Source organism: Poecile atricapillus, chromosome 28 (genome assembly GCF_030490865.1).
Source record: "Poecile atricapillus isolate bPoeAtr1 chromosome 28, bPoeAtr1.hap1, whole genome shotgun sequence".
NCBI classification, from domain to species: Eukaryota; Metazoa; Chordata; class Aves; order Passeriformes; family Paridae; genus Poecile; species Poecile atricapillus.
In genome coordinates, this window is record NC_081276.1 from 3,783,570 (window position 1) to 3,797,261 (window position 13,692).

Sequence of the window (13,692 nt, forward strand, 5' to 3'; positions counted from 1 at the left end):
AAATGGCTCAGCAGGGAGATGCAAAGCAGGGAGGGTCTGTGGGAGTCACGGTGGCTGTGGGGGACCCGGCTCTGCCTTTCCTCGGTGGCAGTGGATGCTCCTGTCCCCATCCCCAAGCGCACTGGGATCGTTCCTGTTTTGCAGGAAGCAAGCAGGGACAAAGAAATTCCAGCTGTCAACCCCTTCTGCCTGCGCTTTCAGCCTTCAGGCCAAGATCCTGTTGTTACCTGAGAACCCAGATTGCGATTAAAAAGATGAGCAGTTCCAAACCTCGTGGTTATGGGAACAGCTCTGACAACACCAACTCCAAACAACAAACCCCCAGAGCCTGCCCACAGCTGTGTAACCCCAAGGCAAACGCATCTCACAGAATTCCAATCCATCTCCCCTCCCTTGGGACAGCGACACTGAGAGGTAAAAACCCAGCTGGATGTGTTGGTTTGGGTTTTTTTTAAACATTAAGATTTTTATGTATCCAACACCCCACAGGCTGGTCCTAAAATCCTACAAGGTCCTGCCTTGGGGGTAGATTCCAGCCACCCAGAAATCAAACTGTTCATCCCAAACTCTCTCAGTTTGAGGTTGATTCAACCTGTCTTGAATGAGATAACCATGAAAGAGCCTCCCAAAATGCTTCCCCTTCTACTAAATGTGCCACTTTAAAATAAAATCTAAGACCAAACTGATCCTGAACTGACTGAAGCAAACTCAGACTGAAAAGTGAAACAGCAGAGGCAGAGAGGGAAGCCCAGGAGCTTAAGGTTGGTATTTAGAGACTGATTTTTTCCTTTTTCTAAGCCACGCTATTCTCAAATGATTCATAACCAAGATAGAGCTGAAAAGTTTGGGCAGAAGCAGATGAAAAAAAAACCCCTCGATTAAATGATTCCGAAGCTGAGCTCTTAGTTTAACCTACCAGTTAAAGCCTCAGTTTAAGGACATTCCAAATGCAAAAAGGTAAAGTAGATTTAACAAAAGTTAATAAAATTATTATTTATTCTGCTTTTTAATTAGTAAGTCTCGCCTCTTTCAACGGCAAAGCCAAAATAAAGGCTTCGGAGTGCTATCTAAGTAAAAAGAATGGAAAGATTGAATCAGGCAGGGGGAACTCACGCTTGAAACAGGCACGTCCACAAAATCCCACTCTAACAGGAGATGAATCTTGTTTCACAAACACACTTTATTCAAAACAAGCTGGAGAAACCACGTCAAGAGCAGAAGGCAGTTGCTTGCAAATAGGTCTCGCTGCGATTTCCCCTCCTTTCTAAGACCGACACGAAAGCGAGCGCCGGGATCTCCCAGCTCTGGCAAACTCCAGGGATGAGCTGGAGTTGAAACCACCCCCCAAGAGGAGGAGGAGGAGGAGCGCTCGGGGGGGCCGGGGGCAGCACGGGGAGGGGAGAGGAGGACGGGGACAGCGCGGGGAGAGGGAGAGCACGGAGAGGCCACGGGGACAGCACGGAGCGGTGCCGAACCCGAAGCAGCGGAGCGGCTGCCCCGTTCCCCCTCCCGAGCCTGGGCGGGCGCTTTGGGCTCGCAGCCCGGGGAACGGGGAGCGCGGAGTTCCGGGAAGCCCCGGGCCGGGAGCGGCGGTGCCGCGGGGGCCGCTCCCGCTCCGGCCGGGCGGTGCCGGTTCCCGTGCCCGGGCGGGGCCGCGCTGCGGGCGGTGCTCCCGGGGCAGCGGCACCGGCCCGGGGAAGGAAGGGGAGCCCGGGGCGGTTCGGCCGTGCCGCCTCCGCCGCTCCTCCTCTCCCAACTTTCCGGGGACGGCGGCTCGACCAGTGCCCCCCGCCCCGGCCCGCGGCGGGACCGCGCATCCCGCGCCGGGACAAGCGGGGTCCGCGCCGCGCCGGCCCCGCGGAGGACGCGGAGACCGCGCACATCCCCTGCACCCCCCCCCGGCCGCCGTCCCACATCCAGCCCGTCACGGGGCGGCCCCGCTCACCTGCCGTCCCCGCCGGGTGCCGCGGGCTGCGCTGGGCTCCGGCCGCCGGGGCCGCGCGTTGCCGCCGTTGGCAAGTAACAGTCTCCAGGGCTACGGTCACTATGGCGCCGGGCGCCGGGTCTCGAGGCAACTGTTGCTACCCCGGCCCCGCGCGTCACCGCTCAGCCCCGCCCTAAGAGGGCGTGTCCAGCGCACCTCCGCTGCCTATTGGTGCATCGCCTGTCCATCATCGCGGAGGGCGGGACACCTCGCGGGAGGACCAATGGCCTGGCGGAGGGGGCGTGGCCAGCGCTTGGCGCGCGGTTTGGCGCCTCAGCGCGGGGCGGGGCGGGCTCGTGACGCGCGCGCGCGGGAAACGCGGGGGGGGGGGGGCGAGGGGGCGGGGCCGGCTCGCGCGCCTCGATGATTTCACCTCAATAAATCACCCCAAAAAAAAGAAACAATAAATAAAGAAGGAAAGTTGATTTCCCGCTGTTAAACATTCCAAAGTGGCGGGCTCGCGCTTTCTCCCTTTACCGCTGGGGTTGTTTTGGTTGTTTTTGTTTTTTTTTTAACTCTTCCACATGACATCAAGCCGTCGTCATGGCGACGGGGCGTGACGTCACCGACAGCATCGCGCGGGGGGACGGATGAGGAAAGCGGGGTTTGGGGAGGATCGGGGGAAAATATCGGGGGAAAATATCGGGGGAATACATCGGAGGAATTTATCGGGGGAATAGATCGGGGGAATAGATCGGGGGAATAGATCGGGGGAAGAGATCGGGGGAAAATATCGGGGGAAAATATCGGGGGAAAATATCGGGGGAAGAGATCGGGGGAAAATATCGGGGGAATAGATCGGGGGAATAGATCGGAGGAATTTATCGGGGGTGAATTGCGGTGAATTGCTGCCGGGCCCGGCACACGCTGCTCCCCCCGCTCTGGAGGCGGCCCCGGCGGCGCCCGGAGCTCGGGGGGATGCGCTGGGCTGGGGGAGCAGCAGCAGCAGCAGAGCCCGGCCACATCAAATCATCATCTACGGACAGATGGACAGAGCTGGGGTTGCGACAGAAGGACGTGGAAGTGCTGGTGAAAGCGCAGAGAAAGGCACCGGGACGCTGCCAGGGCTGGAGCCAGGCTGGGAGAGCTGGGGGTGCTCACCTGGAGAAGAGAAGGCTCCAGGGAGAGCTCAGAGCCCCTTGCAGGGCCTAAAGGGGCTCCAGGAGAGCTGGAGAGGGACTGGGGACAAGGCCTGGAGGGACAGGACACAGGGAATGGCTTCCCACTGAAAAAGTGGAATTTAGATGGGATATTGGGAAGGAATTCCTCCCTGTGAGGATGGTGAGGGCCTGGAGAGGATTTCCCAGCCAGCTGTGGCTGTCCCTGGATCCCTGGAAGTGCCCAAGTCCAGGCTGGACGAGGCTTCACTCCCCACATCCTGTCCTGTTTTATTTTGTCAATGAAACCCAGCACAGATCGCTCTCATATTTTTTGAATGCAGGTGCTGCCAAGGAAAGCAGCATTTCTTATAAAGCTTTATGAAATATCTCTGTTTGTGGGGTTTTTATGGGTTTTTCCCCTACAGTTAAACCCAGCAGAATCATCACCACTTGCTCTGAAAAATCCCTGTTGGGAATTTCACCATTTCCAGGATCACCTTCCTGACGTGCAATAAAAAGAGCTTTTATGATGTATTTTTTCTGCAACGTTTTCTGAAAAGTATGTCCCAGCCTCAGCCAAGGAAGTGTGTGGAATTTGTACCCATGGAGACTCCAATAACACAGCCTGCTCCAAACACCACAGGATTATTACTTTTCTTACCTAACGCTTCGGGAAAGGAGTCACTGGAAAAGGAAGTGACTGAGTGAGGCAATATAAATTGGAGACACTGGTTAGCATGTGATCCATCTGCAGATTTGGGGTTTCTGTTCCTGCTTTTGGGAGATTACCCTGAGAATTACACTGGAAAAATTCATGGAGTTGTGTGTCTGACCACCACGGACACACTGAGGGAGATTTTGAGAAGCTCCTGGGAAAATTAATTTTTATTCTTGATGGGTTGTAGGTGATTAAGCCATGGATTTTTAAAAAGAACAACTTTTAGGTGAGCAAAATATACAGGAAAAGAAAGAATAGAAGTGGAATAGTTTTTTAAAATCAACTAGCACACATAAACATCCACCTTTACTCCTGGAAACTGAGGCAAGATTAATAGATTTCACTTACAAACTCCTGATGTTTTTGAAGGTTGTTCTCATTCTTTCTGTCAATTCTTGTTTTACAAATGAAGCAATCCTCTGGTTTTCCTGCTGGAAAAGCCCAGACCTTTCCTAAAAAACACTCAATAAAAAACTACTTTTTAGTCCTGTGATCACTTATTCCTGCTTGAGCACCACGTGGGTTTGGCCACACTGAATTGCACCATGCTGATTTTGAATTATTACTCAAATTTACCTGGAGCTGAATGAAATTCCTCAGTCCTCTCCCATTTACCATCACCTCCAATGTGTTGTTACTTGATATTTTAGGGCACAATTCCCCACTGAACAGCATCTCTGGAAAAGAAATATAAACCACATTTGGATGTGCTCCCGTTCTTCCCAAAGCACCAATTACTGTGTGAAACCCAAAGCTCAGGTGACAACAACATCCTGAAATCCCCAGAATCACAGATCCATTAAGGCTGGAAAAAAACCCCTGAGATCATCAAACCCAACCACCAACCCAGCTCTGCCCAGGCCACCATCAACCCTGTCCCCAAGTGCCACAGCCACCTCTTTCTGCACTCTTGATAATGCTTGGAATTTGTGATAATGCTCAGCACAACACCTTTGGGAAACCCTGCACGGGTTTCAGGGAATCAGGGAATTAGCACAGCTCGATTATTTTTAATTAGGGACCTGTCTGCCACCTCTTGTGCCGAGCTGATCACTGGCATTTAATTTCTCTTTGTTTCTTCCAGCCTGTTCATGAGCCAGACCTCGCTCCTTGGTCTGGGGGAAGGAGGTTCATTTCAAAAAGTTGTTGGTGAGGAGAGAGAAGTTTGATTTTTCTCCTCTTTTCCCCCAGAGGAGCAGCTCGCTGCAGCTGTCTCTGCTACCCACAGGAGGGCACGTTCCTCAAAGCAAACTGGAATTCAGCTCAAACCCAATCCCGCCCAAAGGATCTCATTGATCGACTCGATTTCACTTAAAGGGAGGTTTTGACAGGAAAACTGCTCTGATGAAAGCAAATTCCTCCTAAAGGTAGCAGGATCCTTTGGAATATTGTGTTTATCCATGAAAAATGCTGTTGTTTTGGGTGCTGGAAATGAAACCTGAAATGAAATTATTCCTTTAAATTGCTTCCTGCGTGAAAAAACTCCCAGGGGGTTAAAATTGAAAGAAACAAAAAAATTCCCTTTGGAATTTTTGCTCAGAGAAAAAGTTTGCTTGTTTTAAAAGGGAGAATCCTCATTCCTAAACAGGTGCCAAACAGCATTTTCCTGCCTGGGAGATTCCTGTGCCCCCATCCTTGGAGATGTTTTCCTGCCCTAATGATTCTGGGATTCTCTCCATGCTGTGTTTCACCGCTGAATGAGCTCAGTGCAAAACATCTGGAGCCTGAACTGGTCCCTGCCCGTGTCCCCTGTCCTGCAGGATCAGCAGCACCATCCCATGCAGGTTATGAGGATCATCTCATCTGTGACCGTGGATTTTCCCTTTATAGCAGCAATAAAATAAAACTTTGTGATCATTTCATTCACAATCATTTTCATTTGTGCTGCACATAAACAGTTTTGCAGGCAAGGAGTCACTCAAGGGCTGCACTTAGGAATTAAATCTCCATTTAATTTCCATTCCAGCTATTTCCAAGGAAATTTCAGCAGGATGGGTGCAAACTGCAGCTTTTCCTTCACGGAGCTGCCACATCCCTTGGGCACAGCCCTGGGTGAGCTCCAACCACAGCCCCAGGGTTGTGTTTTCTGCATCACAAACTCCTGACCTTGCTGCTGGTCAGACAACAACATTCTCCAGTGCTTTTGGCTGGGCTTGAGAGGAGAAATCTGTGGAGTGTGGCTGTGCCAAGGCCGCTGGAATTTCCCAGTGGCACCGTACCCCGTCCTGCTCTGCCCACAGTGAATTCCAGGCTGTTGTGAGATGCTCTGTCCTCTCCTGGCAGTGGCCCAGAGCATTTTTTATCTCAGCTTTGCCCAGCCTGGAAGCAAACAGGTGAGTGCTGAGGGTGGGAGAAAGAAGAGAGGATGTTCAGCCCTTCCCATGCCTCCCTTGGGTTGTGTCCCAGCAATCCCAACTTGGTGGGATTTGGAAAGGTCACTCTTCTCAACCTCACATCTTTCCCCTAACAAGTTTTCAGCACAGCTAAAACCCCAAATGTGCTCTTTTCCCCCACCCTGGAAATTTCCTTTTATGAGATTTAAAGGACCAAGCATTTATCTGCAGTTTTATCTGTTTGGTTTGGCTGTAGCTGCCTGGAAATTCCACAAAAAACACTGGATAAAGTCATGGAAAAAAACCAGTGCCTGTGGGTTTTGGTGTGCCACTCCCTGCAGGGAGCTGCAGCCTCCTGAGCCCACGGAAGGAGGATGTGTCCATAATGTGGATGTAATTAAGTGCAGTCATATTGATATGACTGAATCCATGCAGCTTCTGTCAACACAGCTTCTGCACAGAGGCAAGGTCTGTGTGATGAAACCCTCAGTGACTGAACAGCCCCTGTGCAGGGTTGAAATGGAATTTCTGCACAGAGGTTTTCTGGTGAGTGAGTTTGAATGAGGCTCCTCTCATTTCCCAAATATCCACAGGTGCTGAAACAGAGTGAGCAGGAGCCTTGGGGGGAGTGGGGGACAGGATCAAAGTGAGGGCCTGGGTGATGTGGTGGGAAGGGGACACAAAATCAACAGAACACACAGAGATGGCACCTTCAGCACCTGCATGGCAGCAAAGAGCCTCTGAGGCACCTGGAGAGAACCTTCTCTGCTGCTCCAGACCCCTCCCCAGCTCCATCCCCTTCCCTGGACATGCTCCAGCCCCTCGGTGTCCTTCTCATCATGGGGGGCCCAAAACAGCCCAGGTTTGAGGTGTGACCCCAGCAGTGCCCAGCACACGGGGCAGTCTCTGCTCCTGCTGCCCACTGGCACAAGCCAGGTCTTCCTGGCCCCCTGGGCACGCTGCTGGAGGCTTGGAATCTGAATATTGAGCAGAAAGGTTTGGTTTGTTGGCACAGGGAAGCTCAACATCCTCGTGGCTGTGAGCATCTTAAAGCTCTGTAACTGTTTCCCTCCGGTGAGTTTATGTTTAAAAACCACAGAAAACGATGAATTTGCCCTGTGGATTATTAACATTCCGGGCTGCACTGCAGGTGCAGAGGTCTTGAACCTCACTCCAGCTCAGCCAACCATCAGCAGAAACTTTTCCAGCTTGTGCTGAGCCCTGGCTCCTGCAGTGGCACCAAGGGACAGCTCGTTCCTGTGTCACTGTCTGTGGTTACTCCTGCATCCCTTTGCTGTTACAGCACAGCTCCAGTGGGGAGAGCAGCCAGGGCACAGCCCTGTTCTGCCTGGAAACTGTGACACCCCTGCCACAAACTCCCTTGGCTTGGGAATAGGGGAGCATCCCATTGCTCTTGGCCTCCAGCAGTGAGAGAAAAGACAGAATTCCATTTTTGCTGAAGGTTCTGGATGTGCAATTGGATTTTTTTCTGAAAATCTCCTCTCCTCTCCTCTCCTCTCCTCTCCTCTCCTCTCCTCTCCTCTCCTCTCCTCTCCTCTCCTCTCCTCTCCTCTCCTCTCCTCTCCTCTCCTCTCCTCTCCTCTCCTCTCCTCTCCTCTCCTCTCCTCTCCTCTCCTCTCCTCTCCTCTCCTCTCCTCTCCTCTCCTCTCCTCTCCTCTCCTCTCCTCTCCTCTCCTCTCCTCTCCTCTCCTCTCCTCTCCTCTCCTCTCCTCTCCTCTCCTCTCCTCTCCTCTCCTCTCCTCTCCTCTCCTCTCCTCTCCTCTCCTCTCCTCTCCTCTCCTCTCCTCTCCTCTCCTCCTGTTTCGATATAATTTTACAGCAAATGGTTTTCCAGCAAATTCTTTTCCAAAACTGGGATTACCTGAGGGCATAGACAGCATTGCAGTTGGAGTTTAAGTTTAATGTTCAGAGGATATAGGCATAATCTCTGAAGTGAGGTGATATCTAACGTCAAACTAAATAATTATACAGCCAAGAAATCCTAATTCTCCACTGCTTTTGGGGCTTTATAAATATGTATTCCACACACTACACTTGGCATATTGCATAAACAGCCTTTGCCCACTCTGTGTTATTTCAAAATCCATGAGTGTGCAGTTTTTAATGAGCTCAAAAAAAAAAAGAATTGAAAAGGAGTTTATGCCCATGACAGGCCAGGGTAAATAGTTTTTGCCCTGTTTTATTTATGAGAATTGCAGAAGAGTCATTTAGTCACAGATAGAGGCAGATAAAGGTCACTTATCAGCTGCTGTGTCCTGGTGATGAGTCCTTGGCTTTGCTGATTTATGACAGCTGAGAGTTGCATATTAATCTAGAGCATAATTTGGTGGGGATTTTTGTGTGTGTGAGTGTCTTTTTGTTGTGTTTGGGTCCTTTTGGACTGGGGTTTTTTTGGGGGTTTTCCCAGTATTTCCCACACCTCTTTGCTGTAAACCCTTTCACATGACCAAAAAGGATGTTGCAAGTCCTTGATGGGAAAGACACCATGGGCAGCTTAAATCTGGAAATGACTCAGGTATAAAGAGACTTTTCTGTCTCCCTTCCTGCCTGTGACCACGTGGATGTGATTTCCTCATCACATCCATCTTCTTCTCATGTCCAGCTGCAAGTGGAAATTGCTGAAATACTTTATTGCCCCCCACGCCCTGTTACCTTCCAAATCAACGTCCTGAGGGGCAATAACTTGGCCTGAGTCACTTGCCACCAGCCACTCTGGAGCTGGGAATTTGGGATTTTTATCAGAGGAGTCCCAGCCCAGAATAGCTCCCAGATCCAGTGCCAGGGCTGGTGATAAAAGTGAAAATGATGTAAACTGTGTTGGGTAATTCAGATGGGCAGACAGGGCTTGTTCCATACAGGGAACGATTCAGGTGAATTATTTCAAATTTATTTCCAATCTCTGTGTCCACAGCTGAACAAAGAGCTGATTCTTTTCTTGAGGTAGGAAAGCAAAGAACCTGCAAAAGGGAATTTCACTGGGTGATGTTGTGTGGGGCACAGGAAAGCTGTGGCTGAGAAGAAGCAGCAGCCAGTCTCACTTCCAGAGTTCCTACCCTCAGAGATGTGGTCTGACATGCACAAATCTGGAATCCCACAGTCCAAATCTGAATTTATCCTGGGCCTTTGCTCTTATCCTGATGTTCTTTTGTGAGTTCTGTCCCTGCTGGCATCTCCCCCTGCCTCAGTCATGTGAAATACCTGGAAATCTCAAGGTGAGGCAGAAATGTGAAGGCATCATGGAATTATTGAAGCTTGAAAAGACCCTTAAAATCACCAAGGCAAATAATCTAACACTGCCAGCCCCTCAGTAAACCATGTCCCTAAGTGCCACATCTCCACATCTTTTCAACCCCTCCAGGAGTGTGTCTACACTTCAGAAAAAGTGACTTTTATCACAAAGGTAAAAATCTGTAACCTCCCAGCACAGTTAACATCCCCCAGACACTGCTGTAACTCACCCAGGATCATGAACTGAAGGCTTTGTGTGTGCTCTCACCACAGATTTACCAACAGGAATAAAATGGATTCTGTGGAGGTTTTGGTCCTCCCCTCGAGGCTGAGCCTGTGTTATCAGCAGAGCTCGAGGCTGCTGAAGCTGCAGCCACCTCCTCTCTCCTGCTCTTGTGTCACAAGGAGTGACCCAGTCCAGCCAAGGCAGGGTCACCTGGAGCAGGTGGCACCGGAAAGCGTCCAGGTGGGTTTGGGATGTCTCCAGAGAGGGAGACTCCACATCCTCCCTGGGCAGATGTTCCACTGCTCTATCGCCCTCAATGTAAAGAAGTTCTTCCTCATGTTGAGGTGTTTGTCTTGCATTTCATTTTCTGTCCATTACTCCTCGTCCTGTCACTGGGCACCTCTGAGCACTGTCACCATCCTCTGGACACCCCTTGGAGACATTTGTATATTTATATTGGATTGATGGAATCCTCTCTGAGCCTTCTCTTCTCTGGACTAACCAGGCCCAGCTCCCACAGCCTCTCCTCATCACAGAGATGCTCCAGGCTCATCATCTTTGAGCTCCAGTAGCTCCTTGTCTTGAACCATGGAGCCAGAGCTGGACCCTGGACTCAGCTCCAGATGTGCCTCACTGGGACCAAGGGGCAGGATCACTCCTGCCCTGCTGGCCACACTCATCCCAATTCCCCCAGGGTCCCATTGTCCCTCCTGGGCTTGTAATTCCCCCCCCAGGTGTTTCTCTGCAGAGCTGCTCTCCACTGGGTCACCCCCAGCCTGGTTCTGCTTCCTTCACTTTCCTGGAGCTGCTGGGGTCATGCTGCTCCTGGTGCCTCAGGAAACGAGAGCCCTGTGGCTCCACAGGAGTTATCCTGGCACACACAGAGCCAGCAGAGGAGCTGTTTGACCAGAGGCCCAACCACCCTGGTGCATTTGCTATTTCCAGCTTAACAACTCCCTGTTTGCTTATGAAGAATAAATCAATAATAACTCCAAGGCATCAGCCCCTCTTCTGCCTGTGCCCGAGGACCACCTGAGCTCATCTCTGCTCTTCACCACCAGCGTGGTCCCCTTTGGCCCCAGAACCAGCAGGACTTCAGCAAAAACCACAGGATTTACCTTGGGAGTGATGCAACCTCGTTTTGATGGACAAGGACACAGACAGCAGATAAAAAACAGCTCTCCCGAGGTATTTGTTGGCTCAGGGAATGGCCAAAAATAGACCTGGTAACTCCTGCCACTTGAGTTAACCTTTGGGCTGTGCCCCTGGAGCTCTCCTTGGTTCACTGGGAATTATGTTCCCCTTGTCAGCACAGCAGATCCTGGCCAAGGACCAGGGCAGGCTGGAGTATGAGGGTCAGGAATCTGAATTTTACAGATCTCACCAACTTCCAGGCTGCTGTTTTGTCTTGATCTTCAAAATAAATTCACCATCTGAGTGAGAATGGAGCCAGCTTGGAGGGGCTGCAGAGAGGAGGAGCTGAGAGAGCTGGGGAGAGGTGGGAGAGTTGAGGAGCTGCAAGGGAAGAGTGCAGGAGATGGGAAACAGCCAACACAGCAAGAACTGGAGGTGCTGGGGCCAGAGGACAGCTCAGGGCTCCCAAGGCTGCCTTGGCCCTCCTGTCCTGCTCTGCTGGTGCTGTTTCACAGCTGCAATATCCCCAGCACTGCCCTGTCCTCTGGCCCTGCCGCTGCTCCAGCTGCAGCCTGACCTTCTGGCAGGAGCTTCCCTAATTCCATATTCCTTAGGTTTGCTCATCAGCTGAGTGGTGTGAACCAAACCCTGCCCTCCCTGTGTGAGTGGGAAATGTCTCTGGGCAGTGGGAGGAGGCAGAGAAGAATTTACAGGGAAAAAACAATGGCTTGGAATTCTTGGTCTGCACCGGGAAAATAGCAGCAATAATTCATTTCACAGATACAGCTGTTTCCCTAACAGGATAAACAAAATCCTGGCTCTTCTGCAGCTTTATCAGCCAGGAACAACTGAGAACAGTTACATGAATCCATCTGATTGTAACCCCTAAAAATAAATTAATCAATAAATCAGTATGCACTGTTGGACTCCAGCTTAAACCAGCAAGACCCAGGGAGGGCAGGAGATGGTGGAGCTGCCACAGGTTCTGGTGATGGGGGTCCAGAACTGCCCAGTGCTTGTGCTGGTGGTGCTGCTCAGCCCATGCCCTTGGTTTGTGCTGGCTGGGAACAGCAGCACGGGGCTGCTTTGTCCAGCTTTGACCCCACCCTGCTCCTCCCTGGAGGGCAGGGGCCTCTCATCCCCTCTATCCCTAAATCTGAAAGCCCACTTTGATCCTTCAACAGAGATTTCTGCTCCAGGTTGGACTCTTCCCCCTCCCCAGCACATTTTACATCTTGCCCTGTCCAGATTGGCCTAAGAACTTCTTCATGAACCATCTCCCATGAACCATCTCCTGTTTCATTTGGTCAAAGGCTTGTTGTTGCTCAGGGCTCTACTTGAAAATCTTTTTCACAGAATCATTGAGGCTGGAAAGGTCCTCTAAGACCATCAAATCCAACTATCAACCCGTGGTCATCACTAAACCGTGTCCCCCAGTGGCACATCCACGTGTTTTTTTAACTTTTCCAGGGATTGTGACTCCACCACTGCCCTGCTCAGCCTGTTCCAATAATTTACAATCTTTTCCATGAAGAATTTTTCCCTGATGTCCAACATAAACTTCCCCTGGTAACAACTTGAGGCTGTTTCCTCTTGCCCTATTGCATCTTGCCCTTAACCTTACTTCATTTCAGGGAAAAAACAGCTCTCAGAAGGGTTTGGATTATTTTCCTCCATTCCCAAAACTTCTGCTGGGTCTGCCCACAGCACCACAGCACCCCAGGCACTGCAGAGCTTCAGAGCGTTCCAGCACAGCCTGGGGCAGTGTTTGGGCTGTGCTGCCAGCCCAGGAACTGCCAAATCCCGGTGTTTGATACAGCTGAATCCTGGTGTTTGGTACAGCTCATTCCTGGTGTTTGATACAGCCCATTCCCGGTGTTTGGTACAGCCGTATCCCGGTGTTTGATACAGCCAAATCCTGGTGTTTGGTACAGCCGAATCCCGGTGTTTGGCACAGCCCATTCCCGGTGTTTGGCACAGCCGTATCCCGGTGTTTGATACAGCCAAATCCTGGTGTTTGGTACAGCCGAATCCCGGTGTTTGATACAGCCAAATCCTGGTGTTTGGTACAGCCGAATCCCGGTGTTTGGCACAGCCCATTCCCGGTGTTTGGCACAGCTCATTCCCGGTGTTTGGTACAGCCCATTCCCGGTGTTTGGCACAGCCGTATCCCGGAGTTTGGCACAGCCCATTCCCGGTGTTTGGCACAGCTCATTCCCGGTGTTTGGTACAGCCGAATCCCGGTGTTTGGTACAGCTGAATCCCGGTGTTTGGTACAGCCCATTCCCGGTGTTTGGTACAGCTCATTCCCGGTGTTTGATACAGCCGAATCCCGGTGTTTGGTACAGCCCATTCCCGGTGTTTGGTACAGCCCATTCCCGGTGTTTGACACAGCTCATTCCCGGTGTTTGGTACAGCTCATTCCCGGTGTTTGACACAGCTCATTCCCGGTGTTTGGTACAGCCAGATCCCGGTGTTCGGCACAGCCGTATCCCGGTGTTTGGCACAGCCGTATCCCGGTGTTTGGCACAGCCCATTCCCAGTGTTTGGTACAGCTCATTCCCGGTGTTTGGCACAGCTCATTCCCAGTGTTTGATACAGCTCATTCCCGGTGTTTGGCACAGCCCATTCCCAGTGTTTGGCACAGCCGAATCCCGGTGTTTGGCACAGCCCATTCCCGGTGTTTGGTACAGCCAATTCCCGGTGTTTGGCACAGCCGTATCCCGGTGTTTGGTACAGCCCATTCCCGGTGTTTGGCACAGCCAGATCCCGGTGTTTGGCACAGCCATATCCCGGTGTTTGGCACAGCCCATTCCCGGTGTTTGGCACAGCCCATTCCCGGTGTTTGGTACAGCCGTATCCCGGTGTTTGATACAGCTCATTCCCGGTGTTTGGCACAGCCCATTCCCAGTGTTTGGCACAGCCGAATCCCGGTGTTTGGTACAGCC

The 13,692-nt window shown here is 51.5% G+C and overlaps 1 protein-coding gene across 5 annotated transcripts in view; it reads right to left on the reverse strand.

Annotated features, from left to right (window-relative positions):
- Positions 1–2,079, reverse strand: part of RFX2 (regulatory factor X2) — a 66,106-nt gene extending 64,027 nt beyond the window's left edge. For 4 of the 5 annotated variants that reach the window (XM_058858543.1, XM_058858542.1, XM_058858541.1 and 1 more), the window contains exon 1: positions 1,946–2,076. The gene's annotated coding sequence lies outside the window, so the exon portion shown is untranslated. Of the gene's footprint in view, positions 1–1,945 lie in introns of all 5 variants that reach the window. The other variant, XM_058858540.1, reaches the window with a different exon arrangement.
- Positions 2,080–13,692: the final 11,613 nt, after the last annotated feature.